The sequence below is a fragment of the Marmota marmota genome, unplaced genomic scaffold, assembly GCF_001458135.2.
Source record: "Marmota marmota marmota unplaced genomic scaffold, marMar, whole genome shotgun sequence".
In the NCBI taxonomy this organism is placed as follows: domain Eukaryota; kingdom Metazoa; phylum Chordata; class Mammalia; order Rodentia; family Sciuridae; genus Marmota; species Marmota marmota.
The window spans coordinates 6,686,979-6,705,809 of record NW_026000169.1 but is presented as its reverse complement, the minus strand read 5'-3'; positions in this window follow the sequence as shown (position 1 = coordinate 6,705,809).

Here is an 18,831-nt window from a genome sequence, read left to right as displayed (position 1 = left end):
GTGCCAGTTCACCTAAGCTCCGGCTGGGGTGTTGCTGAGCACCCGCAGGCGCCTGTGTATCAATAAACTTGCCTCTTGCTTTTGCAGCCAGTGTCTCTCTCGCGTGGTCCTTTCCGGGTTTGGGATCTGTGGATCTTTCAAGGGCATACTTGATAAAAGCCCAGGAACTCTAGTCAGAAAGAGGAAGAAAGTTCAGAGGAGGAAGGACTATCAGGGAAGGAGTTACAACAGGAGGCTGCTACTAATCTCTTTTCGTCACCAGAGGGTGCGTGAAGCAGCACAGTGGCTGCCGCGTGCTCGAGCTAGTCGCTGCCCGGGGACGCTGCAGCTGGCGCCGGAGGACACGCCCAGCGCCCCTGAAGTTTGGCCGTTTCCAATGCCAATAGCTAATGAGTTGTCAGTTTTTCCCTATTTGCTGCAGGTGCTGCCACGGGACATCCAGAACTCCAGTTTTCAATTATGCTGATAGCATTTACCTTCAGATGCTTTGATATTTTACAGCTTTCACCACAGCTGCATCAGCTTACAGTTATTATCATTAAAGGTCCTGACCCAGTGATTGTCTGGAGTCGGAGGTCTGTTTTTGTGTTTCCACAGGGAGAACAGCAGCCGATTTGGATTCCAGAGAGACTAACTAAAGCGATTTCTACAGACCAAAAAGAAGATGATTACATCTGCAACAATGGTTCTCCCACACCTGGAGGCTAATGAATAATGAGCACCATTAAGGCCTATTTCAAATGTAAAAAACCTTGAGGCTTACTTGTGGGAATGCCTTCAAACCCATATGCAAGTTACAGGAAGAAGGAATTACAGCTACCATCATCACAGATGTTGCTGTTTCTGCTGCTGCTACTGCAGTTTCTGTGATAGCTATCACACAAACTGTACAAACTGTTGCATCAATATTTACTTCAAGAAGAAATAGACATATTAATGGATTCCTCTGCTTTAAGTTGCTTGTGGAACTTACCTGGACTATGTATCACTTATATGCATTATGAACTGATACAACAAATTGTAATAGTACCAGGGTATCTTTGCTGACGGTGTCATCTGTGGTACAGTTTTTCCAGGGGTTTCTCACTTGGAGCAGTCAATGGCTTGGTATCATGGCATTTTGTATCCTCCTCCTTTCTGCTTGTGGCAGGTTGTTTATGGTGTTTGTGTAAAAACCACTATGGTCGTTATCCACAAGTATGGCTAAGTGTGTTGGGCCGGTAGTCAAAGATGGGTAAGATCCAATTACAATGGTACCAACCTAAGCCAGGAGGCTGACGATTTGAGGTCAGACCATCCAATGACAGTAAGGACCATATGTAGTATTGGACAACCTAAAACAGGCATGGTCCCTAAACCACATACTTGTTGTTTAATAAAATAAAAGGGGGGAGATGTTGAGGGCTGCGATCAAGTCAAGATGGCGCCTGGCAGTTTGCCAGGAGGAGTGGTTTGTGAGGCAACGCCACAGAGCCATTAAGATGGTGGGGATTCCTTATTGGCTGATTGGTGTATCTGGATGATGCTAATTGAGTCAAGCTGTATGTAATCAGTTAGGTATATATACCGCTACTGTTCCGCAATAAAGCAGTTCCCGTTTCAACCTTCAAGTTGCTTGTCACCTCCTGGTTACTTTGCCCAGCCAGACTGCAGGAAAATCCCTTTAATATATATATATATACTGATTCAAGGGTAATAGTGTTTCTTCTATTTCTAAAATTTTGAGAATTCTCATAACATTCCCTATAAACCATTAACAGAGCTTAGAAGTCATCTTCAATCAACTAATAAAATAGTAGCATTATTTAAAAGATTGAATAAAGTATATTCTAGATCCATCTAGATGAGACCAGAGTTCTAGAACGAATGAGAGCAAAATGTAAAGTATTTGTCAAAGTGAGCCACACTTTCAGGAAGAAAGTCTTTAAGTTTTTCAATGAATTATAATTATACTTAAATAAAACCTTTGGCAATGGTCCATGAGAAAGATCTGGGGTTGACAAAGTTCAAGGACATATTTCTTGGATTATTGAATTGAAAAAAAATAGTTTTCTGAGATGTCAATTGAGAGGTCTTACATGGGCTTAGGGAAGATTTTAGGTACCTTCTGAATTCTTTTGATGATGGTGTTGATTTTGCTTCTTCTTGTCCCTGTCAAATACTATCTAGTTTGAGCCTCATTTATGCTCAAACATAGAGCAGATATTGAGTTTTCCATTCAATACTTTTTAAACACAAACTATGTGCCCAGTTCTGTTACTGAATATTTTCCTGCCCTCAAGAATCTTACAGTGGGAAAGGACATATAAAGAAGTACTTAACATATGAGATGGTGATAAGTTCCATGAAGAAAGATCAGGCAAGATAAAGGTTGAGGGAATGTGTAGGCCAGATGGGGAGGGCTTCCTATTTTGTATAAGGTGGTCTGGAAAGGTCTTACCAATTCAGTGAGATCTAAGCAGAGATCAGAAGGGAGTGAGTACTGTGGCTCTCTGGGGGAAGAGCACTTCAAGGAATAGCAAATGCAAAAGTGACAAGGTTGGGGCACATGGTAGTGTTCAAAACAAACAGGCTAGTATTGCAGACCGATAATGGGGAGGAGTGGCAGGATATGAATTCAGAATGATAACAGGAAGCCAGATTGTATAGGCATTTACAGGATTTATGAAGTAAAGGCCTGGACGGTGGCATACACCAGAGGCTCGGGAGGCTGAAGCAAGAGGATTGCAGGTTCAAAGCCAGCCTTAGCAACTTAGTGAGAACCTGTCTCAAAGTAAAAATTTTAAAAAGGGCTAGGGATGTGGCTCAGTGGTTAGGTGCCCTAGGTTCAGTCCCTGGTACCAAAAAAAAAAAAAAAAAATAGGGTCAAGGAGTAATCTGATCTCATTTTTATTTTGAAAAATGATCAACTGGCTATGAAAATTATACAAATATCATTTAATTGTGAAAGACTGAATGCTGTCCCCCTAAGATAGGAACAAGGCAAGGATATTTGCTCTAATTATTTATGTTCTACATTGTCCTGGAAGCCTAGCTAGGACAAAAAGGCAAAAAAGAGGAAATAAAATGGCTAAGATTGAAAAGAATCAAAATATTTGTTCTCAGATATTGTTTTTTATGTATAAAATCCTAAGAAATCTACAAAACAACTAGTAGAACTAATAAATGAATTCAGCAAAGCTGTAGTCTACTAAGTACAAATTTCTATATGCTAGCAAAAAACAATTGGAAAAGAAAATAAACAATACAATTCCTAATAACAAAAAGTAAAATTCCTAGGGAGAAATTTAACAAGAGATTTTCAAAACCTATACAATGAAAACTACAAAACGTTCTTGAGTGAAATTAAAGAAGACCTAAATACAAAAGATATGTTCACAGATTAGTATACACATGTCAAAAAACATGTTGCGTACAATAGATATATACAAATTTTGTCAATTAAAAGCAAAGAAAAAGAATTTTAAAAGACAGTACTAATATGACAAGTCTCCAGTGAATCATAGCCAACTTATGAGAGAATATGGACTTGAACTAGGAGAAACAAATCCCTTTTTGGGAAGCCAGAGCACTTGAGAAAATTCCCCTGAGGTTTACAGATATCTGCATGACTAGTCTTTATGTCAAAGAATTTTTCTTTCTGGAAGGAGAATCAAAAGGCTTAAAATTGTTTATATGAAGTGGTGAGTTTTATAAAACTCCGACCTTTAGCAAACATGCAATATTAAGTTTCATCACAAAGGCCAGTGCTTAGGAAGACTTACCATGAAACCAAATTGTGATCTTTGATGTTAGAAAAGAAAAATCTTCTCCTACTGAAGTCAGAGTTTAGAGTATCCCGCATTTTAAAAAGACAATTTATTAGCCTCTCTAAATTATAGTCTATTAATTTGTGGCATATTTCATCCAAATCTTCTGCTTGCTTAAAAATCTGGTATTCTCCGGCCAATATTTTATATGAGTAACAGGTTTTATATATGGCTACTCCACATCTACTAAATCAGGAACAGTATTAGATAATTTGTGGCTTGTATAGATGTTCAGAATCATTATACTTCTGTGGGATTTAGAGTGATTAATGACTACTCCCAGATAGGAGAGTTAGAAATTGCCAACATTGGCGTTCTGCTCATTTCTTTCCTGCCTCCTTGTTTAAAATTTATATTTTCATCTTCTAGGACCACTTTTGAGTAGGCTAGAGGGATATACTCACTATGGAAGAAGAAAAGATTAATAATGTGCTGACAGCTTGACTATGTTAGTTAATTATTTCTAAAGAGAAGACCTCTAATCCTCTTCTCTAAAACTAAGAGAGAGTATGCGTACCTATTCCTTAATTTGTAACTGGGCAATGAACAGCAAGCGATACCATATAAAGTACCTGGTCTGTTACTTATTTAGCTAATGGTTTATTCTGGAAAGACTAGCATTGCTCAGAGCTAAGCATCTTCAGAGTGTATTTTGACCAAGGTGGGATGCTAGTTTTTTACACCTGTAAATCTTTTCAGGTTAAAACTATTTGGATCATGTTCTTTAGAAGAGAACTTTTAAACTTTGCTCATTCATTTACCTTTGTCCTGGAGGACATTAAAAGTACTTTTCTTTTTTTTAAACATTTTTAGTTGTAGATGGACACAATACCTTAATTTATTTAGTTTTATGTGGTGCTGAGGATCAAACCTAGTGTCTCAAATGTGCTGGACAGTCATTCTACCACTGAGCCGCAACCCCAGCCCAAAAAGTAATTTTTTGAGAAGAATCTATCAGAGTGTGTTCCTTCTGCTCAGGGCAGAAGAGGTTTAAGTCAGGTGTTTTGATTTCTATTATTATTATTATTGTTATTTTCTTCAAGGAATAGAAATCCATTCAAACGAGCTCCCAGGGAAGTGGGATTATAGGGGCTGTGTTAGTTTTCCAAGGCTGCTGTAACGTAGTAACATAAACAGAGTGACTTAAATAACAGGAATGCATTTTCTTAGTGTTTTGGAGATTTCCATTCTTTTTTTTTTTTTGGTACTGAGGATTGAACTCAGGTGAACTTAACCACTGAGCCACATCCCCAGCCCTTTTTTGTATTTTATTTAGAGACAGGGTTTCACTAAATTGCTTAGCATCTCACTAAGTTGCTGAGGCTGGCTTTGAACTCACAATCTCCTGCCTCGGCCTCCAGAGCTGCTGGGATTACAAGCATGCACTTGGAGGTTTCAATTCTGAGATTAAGGTGGCAATAGGGTTGATGGTGTCTGAGGTCTGGGACAAAGACTTTGTTTTCTATCCTCCTCTAGCTTTGGTGGTTTTCTGGCACTCTGTGGCTTTCTTCGGTTTGTAGAAGCATCACCCCATGTCTGCCTCTATTTTTTGTACAACACTATGTGTGTCTGTTTCCAAATGTCTCTTATTTGTAAGGATACTAACATATTGAATTAGGGGCTCCCTGTATGCCAGCATGAGGTCATCCTAAGTAATTATATCTCTAAGGATCCTATTTCTCACACTTTAAGGTACTGGAGGTTCGGACTTCATTGTGTGAATTTGGGAATTGTGTATACTTCAATCCATAGCAGGTGTTTTTACAAAACATCTTGCATAATATATAGCTGGGCACGACAGAAACTGAAATTGGTCAGGCAGCTCTTTGAAATGTCTATCACTTTGCTTCAAGGGTTTGCATGGTGCCTCTCTTCTCTGCTGCTTTGTGCAAGTGGTGTGTCTATTTTTATTCTCTCTCTCCAAATATGCTTCTCCTGCAAGATCTTTGGTTTCTTTCCTCTATAATGTGGGCGTGTTATAATACTGCCTTTGGTTTCTGGGGCTACCATTCTGGTAGTGCAGCTCCTTATAGCTAATTGCCTGGGGTCTCTGTGTCTTCTAATTGACACTCTCTCGAGAGATGTTATGATTGCTTTTGGACAGCCTATGATTTGTCTGATTCAGGAGTCAGTATGGGGTTCAGGCATCTGAAGCTGGAGGAGGAGTTGGATAAGATCACAGGCTGGGGATTATGACCTTCAGATGAAGTCAGATACTTTAAGAAGTTTTCAGCGGCAGGGTGTGGAAAAAGAAATAATGTGATTAAAGATAGCCTTACCTTATATGATTCTCCTCCCATTGAAAAGAGAAATTTTATATTAGTATGAGTCCTTTGAGAACTAGATATCAAGACAGCATCAAATATGCAAAGATTTTATTAGAAGCAATGCCTGTGTGAAAGGAAAAAAAAGAGGAAGCCATAGAAGGCTGGGAGAACCAGCAGATATCAATATAAGTCTGACCCTGGGGGAGGGCGAGAGAGGGAGGGTGGAGCATCTCAGATAGTTGTGTATCTAGGACAAAGAGTTGGGAGTCTTTGGATGAAATGTGGCTGAAAATAAAGGAGTCCTATCTCTTCTAGGAACGAGTCTTCACCATAAACACAGGTGGGGCAATGTGGAGTTTGAAGTACAGTACTTGGCCTCCTTGTTAATTGTATTCCTTGTAGTAGAGGTCTGCAAGCTTATTTTCCTCTCCACTTGAATCAGAAAGGGGTGTGTAACTGCTCTAACGGAATAAGGCAGCAGTGACATGGTTTCTTGGACCAAAGCTTTAAGAAAATGGTACATATGAGGTGTTTCCCATAAGCTTATGTGTGAGAATGCAAGAATATTCAGAGGTGAAATGATTAGATTAGGAGGCTTGTAACCTCATTAGTGGATCAAACCACTGGTATGGATTAACTGGGTGGTAACTATAGGTGGATAGGGTGTGGCAGGAGAAAGTAGGCCACTGGGGGCATGACTTGGGGTTATGTTTTGTCTCTGGTGACTGGAACTCACTCTCCGTCTCTTGAGAGTTATCTCTCTCTTTCCCTCTCCCTCTCTTCCCCCTCCCTTCTTTTGCCTTCCTCCCTGTCTTTCCCAACTGCCATGTCCTGAGCTGATTTTCTCTGCTATGCCCTTTCACTATGATGCTCTGCTACTCCTTGGGCCTAGAGCTATGGAGTTAGTTGACCATGCTCTGAACCTCTGAAACTGTGAGTGAAAATAAACTTTTCCTTCTCTAAGTTGTTCTTGTCAGGTCTTTTGGTTACAGTGATGAAAAACCTAACTAAAACAGGCAACTTCCATTTCCTTTCTTGGAATAGTCTTTGAGATCACTGAGCCATCATGGAGGACATAATCACCTGAACCTTTTTTGCTAGAGACTATGTATAGGTGTTCTGGCTGACAGACCCCATTGAGCAGAAGAATCACCTGTGCAGACCTGCTTGAAGGCTTGATTTAGAGAATCATGAGCTATGATAAAGTGGTTATTGTTCTAAGCGTCTAAGTACTAGCTATCCAGAACATCAAGTCTCTTACATAGGTTATCCAGCCAGCATCAGATAAATTCCATCAGAGGTGAGAGCTTCCTTTTAGTCAGGCCCTCTTAGAGAAACAAACAAAAAAGTAAAAACACATGGTGTTTGAAGACTCGAGTTTGAAACTCAAGTTCTGAGGACTGGTTTTGTTGTTATCCTTTGGGGTTCTTTCCTTGCAGTGCTGGGAATCCAACCCAGGGCCTTCCATGTGCTAGGCAAGCACCCTACCTCTGAGCTACATCCCATCTTTAGCCTCTACCCTTTGGTATTCTAATCAATCCAGAATGACATCCTGTTCAACTTGAGAAGACAATCAGAGGAGTCCTGTGGTCATTACCTGTATATAGGATTTAAAACAGAGAGTTAAATCGATTTCTTCTTCTTCTCTTAGGATTCTGATAATCTCAAATGGCTTCTTGCTAGGGCTTGTGGTGGTAATAGGAGGCACTAGTGGAGGGACTCTGAGTTTAAATACTGTTATTGCAAAAAACCAACTAGCCCAGCTTCCCATGGCTAAAGATCTGAATGGATGTTTCTCAAAAGAAGACATGCAAATAGCCAATGAATATATGAAAAAAAAATGTGTCAACAATCACTAGGGAAATGCAAATCAAACCACAGTGAGATACCACTTCATCCCACTTAGAATATATATTATTAAAAAGACAAATAATGATAAATGTTGGTGAGGATGCGAAGAGGCATGCTTATACACTGTTGATGGGGAAATATATTAGGACAGCCACTATGGAAAACACTGTGGAGGCTCCTCAAAAAGCTAGAAATAGAGCTACTATGTGATCCAGCAATTCCACTACTGGGTATGTATATAAAGAAAAGGAAATAAATATGGTGAAAAGACACCTGAGTTTCATATTTCTTGAAACACTATTCACAGTAGCCAGTATATGAAACCAACCTAAATGTATATCAACTAGTGTGTGGAATGGATAAAGAAAATGTGGTCTGTTTACACAATAGAATACTATTCAGTCATAAAAAGGGTGAAATGCTGTCATTTGCAGCAATATGGACAGAACTGGAGGTTGTTATATTAAGTGAAGTAAGCCAGGCACAGAAAAACATCACATGATCTCACGAGAGGAATCTAAAAACTTGATCTCATAGAAACTGAGAATAGAATAGTAGTTACCAGAGACTGGGGCGAGTGGAGGAAAAGGGAATTGGGGAGAGTTCAGTCAATAGATAAAATTTTATAGTTTAATAGGAGTGTTCTAGGTGTTTTAGGTACTGCTGGGAGAGTAGTAATTAATAGAAGAGAGACTTTCTCAGTGCAGTTTACCACTGAGCCACATCCTCTCACCATAAAGTATTCACTTTAAGGTGGTGGACATGCTCATTACCCTGAGTTGATCACTACTCAATAAATACATGAATCAAAATGTCACATTGTACCTCATAAAAATATACTCATATTACATATTACTCATATTATGTATCAGTCAGCAAACTAACTAAAAACAATTCTGTTAGGAGAAATCCTAGCTCAACTTCTTGGCCATTTTGAGAGAGAGATAGAAGCAGGCCTCTATGATAGCAGAATCTTCCTAGAGCCAAACTGAGAAAGAAGGTAGAAAAACTAAAACAAGAAGTTGGATAGGTAGGAAGTACCAGAAACGGAGACATACTCGGGAATGTTAACATTGTTCTGTGAATGTTGAAATTTGAGCATTAGGTAGTTCAACATCAGATTGCACTGATGAGGGGGTGACTTCTGACCTAAAGCCTCATCTAACCTGTGTCATAAAGATGGTGAGGCTTACTCCAAATCTATATCTGTTAAAGACCATGGAATCTAGAATATACAGTTTCTCATAAAAATTATGGATGATAAATGTATTTAAGAAAACTGCACAGGTCATCAAGGATGGGGTAATTACTGCCATTGGCTGGATTATCAACCTGTTAGCAGCCAAAGGTTAAGGATTGGGAAGAGATCTACTATGGAGAGAGGAGGCCTGAAAACTGGAGACCCATGTTGCAGGTTTACAATGGATCCTTCTCCCGGTTTCTGTTGTTTCAGCTCTGACTTTTGTCAGCTGTCATGAAAACATCACAAGAAAAAATATAACTCATGTGTAAATGGAAAAATGTTTATATCTAACATAACCAAGGAAAAAATAAATTATTAGAAACATACTATTGAAAATTATTCTGAATACATGTTAAAATCAAAGTTGTAAGAATCATTTGAAAAAATGCAATAACAAAACCAGAAATGATTTGAAATTTGAAAAAGTTAAAAATAAAAAAGTAGGCTAATGTTAAGAGAGTTAAAATGTCAAGAGTACTAAAACAAAGGGATAGATAGTTATAAAGAAAAATTAAAGAATGAGAATTTTAAAATGTAGACAACATTTTATTTAACTACTATGGAGCAAATGTTAAAAAGTCAAGAGATTTTTAAAAAGTAGAAATGACTACCTTAAAGCCCAGAAAAATTAGAACATAAAAGGGAAGAAAGTCAATCAGTATAAACCAGGAAAATAAAGTACCTGGAATAATGCTGCTCTTTAGACTATAAAATGAAATAAAGCCTAAAAAAATAAAAGAAAAAACACAAAGAAATTATTAATCACTTTAAGGAAATAGGATGGTTAAGGTAAGTGTGAACGTTTGGTTGAGTATTCTAGGTTGGAAATGATTCCCGTCCCCACTGTCCCCAGAATGCAGTGAGGGACCAGAACCCCTGTGCAGAGACCCAAGCACACCTGAGGGGTGGCATGCTCACCTGGGGGGGGGGGACATGCCCTCCTGTGCCCAGAGTGGTGGCACACCAGTGAGGGAAGGGGGATCTGCCAGATAGAAGTCTTGGACAAAGACTTGTGGTTCAGAACTGGGCTTAGTACCCAGAGCAGGTTAGGCACTTGGCAGAAATCCACATTTTGGTTTTATGTTAACAAACTACTTTTACATTTTAAATTTTATTCAAATACACCATTTGCAGTTATGGCTAAAAAAAAAAGCCCAAATATGTAATTATCACTTTGAAGCACTTTAAAATCTGGTACAAGGTGTTCACCACTTTTTTGAGGAAAATGGGCTACTACATTTTCTCTGTTCTATTCAAAAAGCTTCACAAATAATTTTTCAATTTTTATGAAGTAGCCTATGAGGTCATTTGACTCCAGCTTTTGTCAGATACTACATATTAATCATAGACAAACTACTTGACCTCTTTTATCCTCAATTTCCTTGTCTATAAAGTGAAGATTAGCATAGAATTTGTCTCATAAGATTAGCAATTAAGCCGAAAATGCAGCTAAAGTCCTTTCCATAACAAGTGCCACATACTAAGCAATAAGTGCTATTTATTATTGCCATTAGTTTGTTATATATAGCAACCATGGATATTGATGTTCTTTATGTTTGACATTTTTACCCAGAAATATTGTGTATGGTTACAACTATACAAATATTCATGTCTTTTTTTTCTGTTATGATATTAAAAATTTCCAAACCCTAATGACCTAAATTAGATGAATATTCTACCATTTAAATATGTTGACCTCTATTATTAGGGAAATTAATTCTGCTTCTCAATTATTCTAGTCAGGTGTCATTTTATAAAGAGATGCAATTAAGTTTGGTGGCTTTATCTTACAGTATGGAACCTTGGTGGATTATTGTCTCTAATAATAGTTTCATCATTTTTTTAGGCTTTTGTCTATCCATATACATATTCATGACATCAGCTAATATGACTCATTTATTTCTCCATTCATTTTTTTTTCTATCACTACTGGGAATTGAGCCCAGGGGAACTCTTCCATTGAGCTATACTCCAGCCCTTTTTATTTTTTTAGATAAGATCTCACTAAACTGCCCAGGCTGCCCTTGAACTTGTGATCTTTCTGCCTCAACCTCAACACATAGCTGGGATTACAGGTGTGTGCCACTGTGCCTGGCTGTATCTTCATTCTTAGGTTTGTACTCCTACTTCTTTTTCTGCTTGAATAGTATTGCCAGTGTTAATACATGAACTGTCAGTATTATAAATGTATTAAGTAGAATAGCTAAAATTAGAGCTTTTATTTTAATTTTTTAAAGGGAATGACTCCAATAAATCTTTATCAAATGTGTCAACATATAACTTGAGATATTTATATCCTTTGAGGGTCAATTAAGAAATTCTCAATAATTTTAGCTTAGGCTTAAAAACAAATATTGGATTTTGTCAAATATGTCCTGGGTATTCAGTGAGTAGCTTGAAAGTGTCTAGCTTTTTCCCCTTGTTAATATGATGAGTTATTTTCTTTGTGTTACATCACTTTGAAATCCCTGAAGAAATAACTGGCAGTTTTAATAATGCTTTCATAATTGAGATTGGTCTACCACGCCTTTTCTGATATTTCCTTTTTAGATTTTAGAATTAGTTTTTGCATCATAGAAAAAGTGTGCACTTTTAAATTTTAAATAGTTCTGCACCATTATTATTATATATGTACTATTTTTGAATTAAAAGATATTTTTGGTTGCAGATGGACACAATACCTTTATTTTACTTATTTATTTTTATGTGGTGCTGGGGATCAAATCCAGTGCCTCACATGTGCTGGGCAAGTTGTCTACCACTGAGCTACAATGCCAGCCCCATAGTTTTGAAATTTTAATAAAGCTTTGCAATGAATCTGTGACAATGGAATACTTATGTAGAAAATTCTAATATTTTTGTTTGATTGATTTGATTAGTGTGGGTCTTTTTGCTGTATTTGTTTAAATATATTGTTTTGTAAATGGTTATCAATGCGTTTTGGTTCTCCACTTTAAATCAATGTTATAGTTGAGAATATTTGTCACAATTTAAATGATTTTTTAAAATATAATTTACTAGATTTTTTAAAACCTGACTTAGGGTTGATTAATTTTGTCATGATTTTCTGTTGGCTAATAAGCCACTAATGCACAGGATTGGATTGGAAAGTCAGACCTGCTTGAGTCAAGATCTCATTTAGTAACAAATTTTACTAAATAAGGTCAGGGACACAGACAGGCAACAGATTCAGACGCAGCAAAAAGTCCTTCCCATGGTGGGTATGTCCTTCTGGTTGTGAATAGAGGTTTGCATGCAAGGTTGTAGAAATAGCTCCCACAGTGGGAGCATTTCAGTTGTGAAACCTCTCTATTTATAACCCGGGAATTGAATAATGTGCATGACATTCTCCAAAGAGTCACAAACTGTAGACCCTGGATTCTCTTAGCTGTGGGTAATCAGTAGAGACAGGTTTCCTGCTAAAGACTTTGAGAAACAAGCCCTCCTTGTCCTAATACATTTTTCTGGTCAATTTACTAAGGTCCAGTTGGCAAGAAGGATGTCACTTGTGTTCTGCCAGAAGGTGAGGGATGGGGTCTTCTTATCCCATCAAGGGAGAGAATGAATTGACGTCATCAGCTTGACCCCTTGTTCCCAGTTACTTATTGTTTTGGGTGATTAAATTTTACTGAGTTTTGTCTCTCCTTTCTTGAAGCATGCTTGTTTCTGCTTTTCATTGCACCATTTCTTTTTTCCAACTTTATTTGGCTTACTTGTTTCTTTTCCAAGTCTTAACATGGTACTATTAACATATGCACACACCCATAGATTTATCTTAAAAGGTGTATTTCCTTTTAAATATTACTTTGGTACTATCTTATGAATTTTGATGTGTTCTATTTATGTTTTTATCATCCAAATATTTTGTTATTTTTATCTCTATCTTAAATAAGATTTTGAAATAGTATTTTAATTTTTTTATTACTGGATAACTATTCTTGTATAATTTTGCTGCAAAAGTAGAAAATCAGGTTTCTGCCTTTTGATATCCTCTAAGTAAATGCTTGAGCTTCAGGATTTATTTATAGAGTTTGTAAATACTTATCAAGCACTAAAAATGCACTAAATATTGCTTGAGTGGGAGAAGCTTCCCTAGATCCTGTTCCTCTCATTTCTTAAGGATCTTGCTATCATATCCACTTTATCTGTCATTGATACTTTTCCCTCTCTACTGAATTATCATCATTAGCATACTCCAGTGCCTGCCATGTTAAGTGGGACCAGAAGAATTTGGGACAATCATGATTCCTAATTCCCTAAATCTGTGGCTCTGTCCCCTTCCCTGACAAATGGTACTTTGCAGATGTGATTGAGGTTTGAGGTGAAGAGATTATCCTTGTGAACCCAGTGTAATCACAAGGGTCCTTATAAGAGAGAGGCGGGAGGGTCCCCATCAGAGAAGGAGATACAATGATGATGGAATCAGAGACTGGAGTGATGTGGGGCTGTGAACCAAGGGCTATAGGCAGCTTTTAGAAGCTGGAAAAGGCAAAGAAACAGAGGCTGCTCTGAAGTCTCAGGGAAGAACACAGCTTTTCACAACCCACTTTAGACTTTCTACCTCCTAAACTGTCAAAAACTACAAATGTGTTGCTTTCAGGCACTAGTTTTATGATACTCGCTACAGTAGCAGTAAGAAATGAATACAGTCACTGGGCATGGTAGTGCCCTGTAATCCTGTAGCTCTGGAGGCTGAGGCAGGAGAATTGCAAGTTCAAAGCCAGCCTTAGCAATTTAGTAAGGCCCTGTCTCAAAACAAAACAATAACAATAACAAAACAGTCTGGGGATATTACTCAGTGGTTAAGTGTTCCTGGGTTCAATCCCTGGTACCAAAAATAAATAAATAAATAAAGGTTAAAAAAATTAAAAAAAAAAAAGAATGTACCACTCAGGAAACCACTCTCTCAACTTAAGAGAATGCTGCCTTATATGTTGCTTTTAGCCATCTTTGTGCAGTCAAGTTTCAAAGTCTTTGCCACTGCAGGCCACTGAGGTGAAGTTAAATGTGCCTTTGATGGCTTTCTGTTAAATAATATTCCATTGTAACACTTATGTCAATAAAATGACCATAAACTTTGTTCTGTAGTCACAAAGGAATGATAGAGACTATAGCCTAACTTTGAGGGTGCTAATATTTCTTTTCTTTTTTTTTTTTGCATGTCTTTATACATGTCCTTGGGGCAATGATGTCCATCTCATTTCACTATCTTTCCTACCCCCGTCCCCTCCCTTCACCTCCCTCCTCTTTGCCCTATCTAAAGTTCCTCCATTCCTCCCATGCTTCCCAACCCCCATCCCCATTATGGATCAGCATCCTCATATCAGAGAAAACATTTGGCATTTGGTTTTTTGGGATTGACTTACTTCAGTTAACATAATATTCTCCAGCTCCATCCATTTACCTGCAAATGCCATGATTTTATTTTCTTTTAATGCTGAGTAATATTCCATTGTGTATAAGTACCACAGTTTCTTTATCCATTCATTTACTGAAGGGCATCTAGGTTGGTTCTACAATTTAGCTATTGTGAATTGTGCTGCTATTGATGTGGCTGTGTCCCTGTAGTATGCTGTTTTTAAGTCCTTTGAGTATAAACTGAGGAGTGGGAAAGCTGGGTCAAATGGTGGTTGCATTTCAAGTTTTCCGAGGAATCTCCATTCTGCTTTCTGTATTGGTTGAGTGCTAATATTTCTAATATTTTTGTGTATAAAGTGTAACTGTTACAAGTGACAGCTTGTTAAAATTATTTTAAAATTTAATTAAGGACAGTTTTTTATGGGACAATTCAACCTCCTTACTTAGAATTAATTTTTTCCTTGGTCCGATTGCATTTTTTTATTATCTGTTTATAAATTAAAATTTAAATATGTTATTCTTTGCTTTCACTTTTCATTTACATGATAGCTCAATGGACACTAAACTCTTCACATTGTATTTTGTTTTACATTGTGATGGAGATTTCAAAGTGGGGTGTGGATACTAGAGTACTCATCCCTCTTACTAGAAAATCTCCCATTAAAAACATTTTTTTAAAACAATCTCAGATTACATATAAAGAGAAAAAAAATTAAATTGTCCTCAAAACTTCTAGGGAAAACTGGAATAATTTTTCTAGAGCAGCAGTAAGAAATGAATACATTCACTGGGCATGGTGGTGCCCTGTAATCCCAGTAGCTCTGGAGGCTGAGGCAGGAAAATTGCAAATTCAAAGCCAGCCATGGTAATGCTGTAACCAGACATTCTGTGAGAGAATTCAGAGAGTCCTTCTCAAATATGAAAGAGAAAAGAAAAAATAAGTGAAAGACTAGAATTTGGTAATGACAAAATAACAATTGGAAAGAACTAGTGGTGACCACTGAACTCTACTATTCATTTACTTATTCACTCAATAAATATTTATAAGTTCATTATTTTCAGTGCTGGGAATCAATCCCAGAGTCTGCATGTACCAGGAAAGTGCTCTACTATTGAGCTACATTCCCCAGCAACAAACCCTTACAGATGACTGTTCTGTCTTGAGCATTGTTCTAGGTACTTGGGATAGGGCTGTATGCACATGTCCCCAGAAAGTTTACACTCTAGTGGAGAAAACTAAGAAACAAAAGAAACCAGTGTACTGTTCATTATGGTGAATAGCAGTGATAGTGTGATGGGAATAATTAAATCTAGGAGGGGGATATGATAGTAGTATATGGAGCATGTTAAGTTTTAAATATGATAGTCGAGGTTGAAAACTGACATTTGAATAAAAATATAAAGGAGGTGCTAGATTAAAGTAATTTTAATAATTATTTACATATGTTAACTGAAATAAAGGTTTTTCTTTTATAATCTCTGCAATAAAATACAACAATACTTTGTTGAATTTCAGAAAAGTCTTTTAATATAGTAAAATGGATATAGTATGTGGGCTCTGACTTCAGAGTTTCTGGGTTCAAAGTACAACTGTGCCACATATGAAGTTTTATGACCATGGGCAAATTAAACTCTCAGCAACCCAATTTTCCTACTTGTAACTGGGAACAAGAGTAACACTTACTTCATAGGGTGTAGTGAGGGTGAAATGAATGAAGATATAAAATGCCTAAAATAGGACTGGCACATGGTAAGTATCCAATACACAATAGCTGTTATTGCTGTTATCCTTATTTTATAGTAAATCTATGAGGACTGGAAAGAGAGATGTGGATCCAGAATAGCAGCCTCTATTTTTCAAAAATGGAAGCAAAAATAATATTATTCTGTTATTGGATATGGTAGTAAATTTAATATAGGTCATTGTAAAACTTTTTCAGAATTTACTAGTAGGAAAAAATTTGATTCTTTTTATAATTTCTGCAGAGAATAGTAGCAGAAAAATAAATCAAGAATAGAATGTGTAGCATAAGTTGACAGAAGTGAAAGCAAACTTAGCAAATATGACATTTAATGCAAATGAGCTAAATCTCCATATTTATAAATGATTGCTCTCTGATAGCAATTTGGGAGGGGGTTACTGGGGATTGAACTCAGGGGGACTCAACCACTAGGCTATATCCCCAATCCTTTTTTGTATTTTATTTAAAGACAGGGTCTCACTGAGTTGGTTAGGGCCTCACTAAATTGCTGAGGCTGGCTTTGAACTTGTGATCCTCCTGCCTCAGCCTCCTGAGCTGCTAAGATTATAGGCGTGTGCCACCAAGCCTGGCATTTTTTTTTTTTTTTTGGTAACTAGGAGAAATGCTTTACATAAGAGTACACCATTATGAAATTAAACAGGAGCAAAGAGATATAGTGCACAAAATTTTTAAAAAATTTTAAAAAGCAAGGGTGTTCTTAGTCATATCAAATAGGTTAAAAAACAAATAGCAGGACAGTAATGTCAGTAACTACATAAAAAACTGAGACAAAAAATATTAAAATAATAAAGAAATATTATTTATAGACCTGAACTTGTTGGAAATATGAAATGCACAAGTGTATAGTGAGAGATCTTAACACACATCCATACTTCCATGCTAGAGCAAGAATAAACAAAATATGTGATATTTGGATAATATGATTAATACTTTTTAAATAATAATTTGTAACTGACTTTGTAATCCATGAACTCAATAGCTTTGTTATTTTTCAGATGTTGAAGGAGTATTTGTTCAAATGAAATTTTGATCCAGTCAAAAACAAACAAGCAAACACTGGATATATTAAATTAGAAAGCATACAAAGATTGTTTTGATCAATTTGGAATGCAATTAGGCAGTATCTTATTAAGTTGAAGCTTCACATAACTTATCTTTGATGGTTACAGTTTGAGACTTCTTATAGGAGCTCTTCCTTGTATACATAAGGAGATCCATATTTGCTTTATTACCATTCATACTTGGAAAAAATCAGAGAAAACTTACTTGCCCATGTACAGGTAAGTTATATAAATTGTGGGTCATACATGCAATTTAAAACTCTATAGCAGTTCAAATGAATGATGTATGATTATATACAACCATGGACATGTCTAAAAATACAAAATTTAGCACCAAAAAATCAAATTGTAAAAAGAAATGGTATGATATTATTCATGTAAACGTAAAAGCATTTAACAGTATATGTTGTTATTACATATATGCAGTAATGATAATTTTTTTTAAAATTTATTTTTAAGTGGATACAATATCTTTATTTTACATTTATGTGGTGATGAGGATCCAACCTAGTGCCTCATGCATGCTAGGTGAGCACTCTACCACTGAGCCACAACCCTAGTCCCAATGATAAAATCTTTAAACATGGAAATAACAAATACTAAATGCATGTTGAGAGTTATCTTTTGGAAGTTAGGGACCATATAGTTTGTATTATTTGTTTTCCAAAATAAAAATGGAATTTACAACAAAATTTTAATAAAATTTCTTAAATCACTTGGACAGATAAAGACATTTCGATAATTTATCATAGGAGCAAGAAATAAAAATTCAAAAGCTAAGCAACGAGGGCTGGGGATATAGCTCTGTTGGTAGAGTGCTTGCCTTGCATACACAAGACCCTGGGTTCAATCCCCAGCACCACAAAAAAAAAAAAAAAAGCTAAGCAAAAAAAAAATGTAAGTCATATCAAAACCTATATGATATGGGCAAAGGTATTATTACTCAAAAGTAAGCACTGTCACATGTTTTGAACATTCAAAAACAGAAAATGAACAAATCAAGCAATTAAGATTAACTTTAAGAAATCTGAGTGAAAGGAGATATATGTACATACAAACATATACATTAAAATTAGAAATCAGATAAAACTTTAAAAAAGAATCATGAATTGACAAATATATGCAAAATCTAGTTTATAAAAAATAAATCAAACCAATGAAACTCTAAAAAAAGAATATGCAAGCTGTTTGAAATAAGAAAGAGGATTTAGCAATAAATGAAGAATAGAATAAAATCATCAGAGATGCACATTGAAGTATATGACTTGAACATTTCAATGACACGAATAACTTTCTGAAGCAAAAAGTATTAAAATTGACTCAAAATGTAGAAAAGCTTTCTAATGTAATCATTAGGAAAGAAATTTTAAAACATGCCAATTATCTAAAATTACATGCTCTAAAGTCACAAAGTCTTTGAAAATTGTTCATTTAAATATTCCAAGAATAGCAGAGCATACAGTTTGCTCAGAGCTTTGA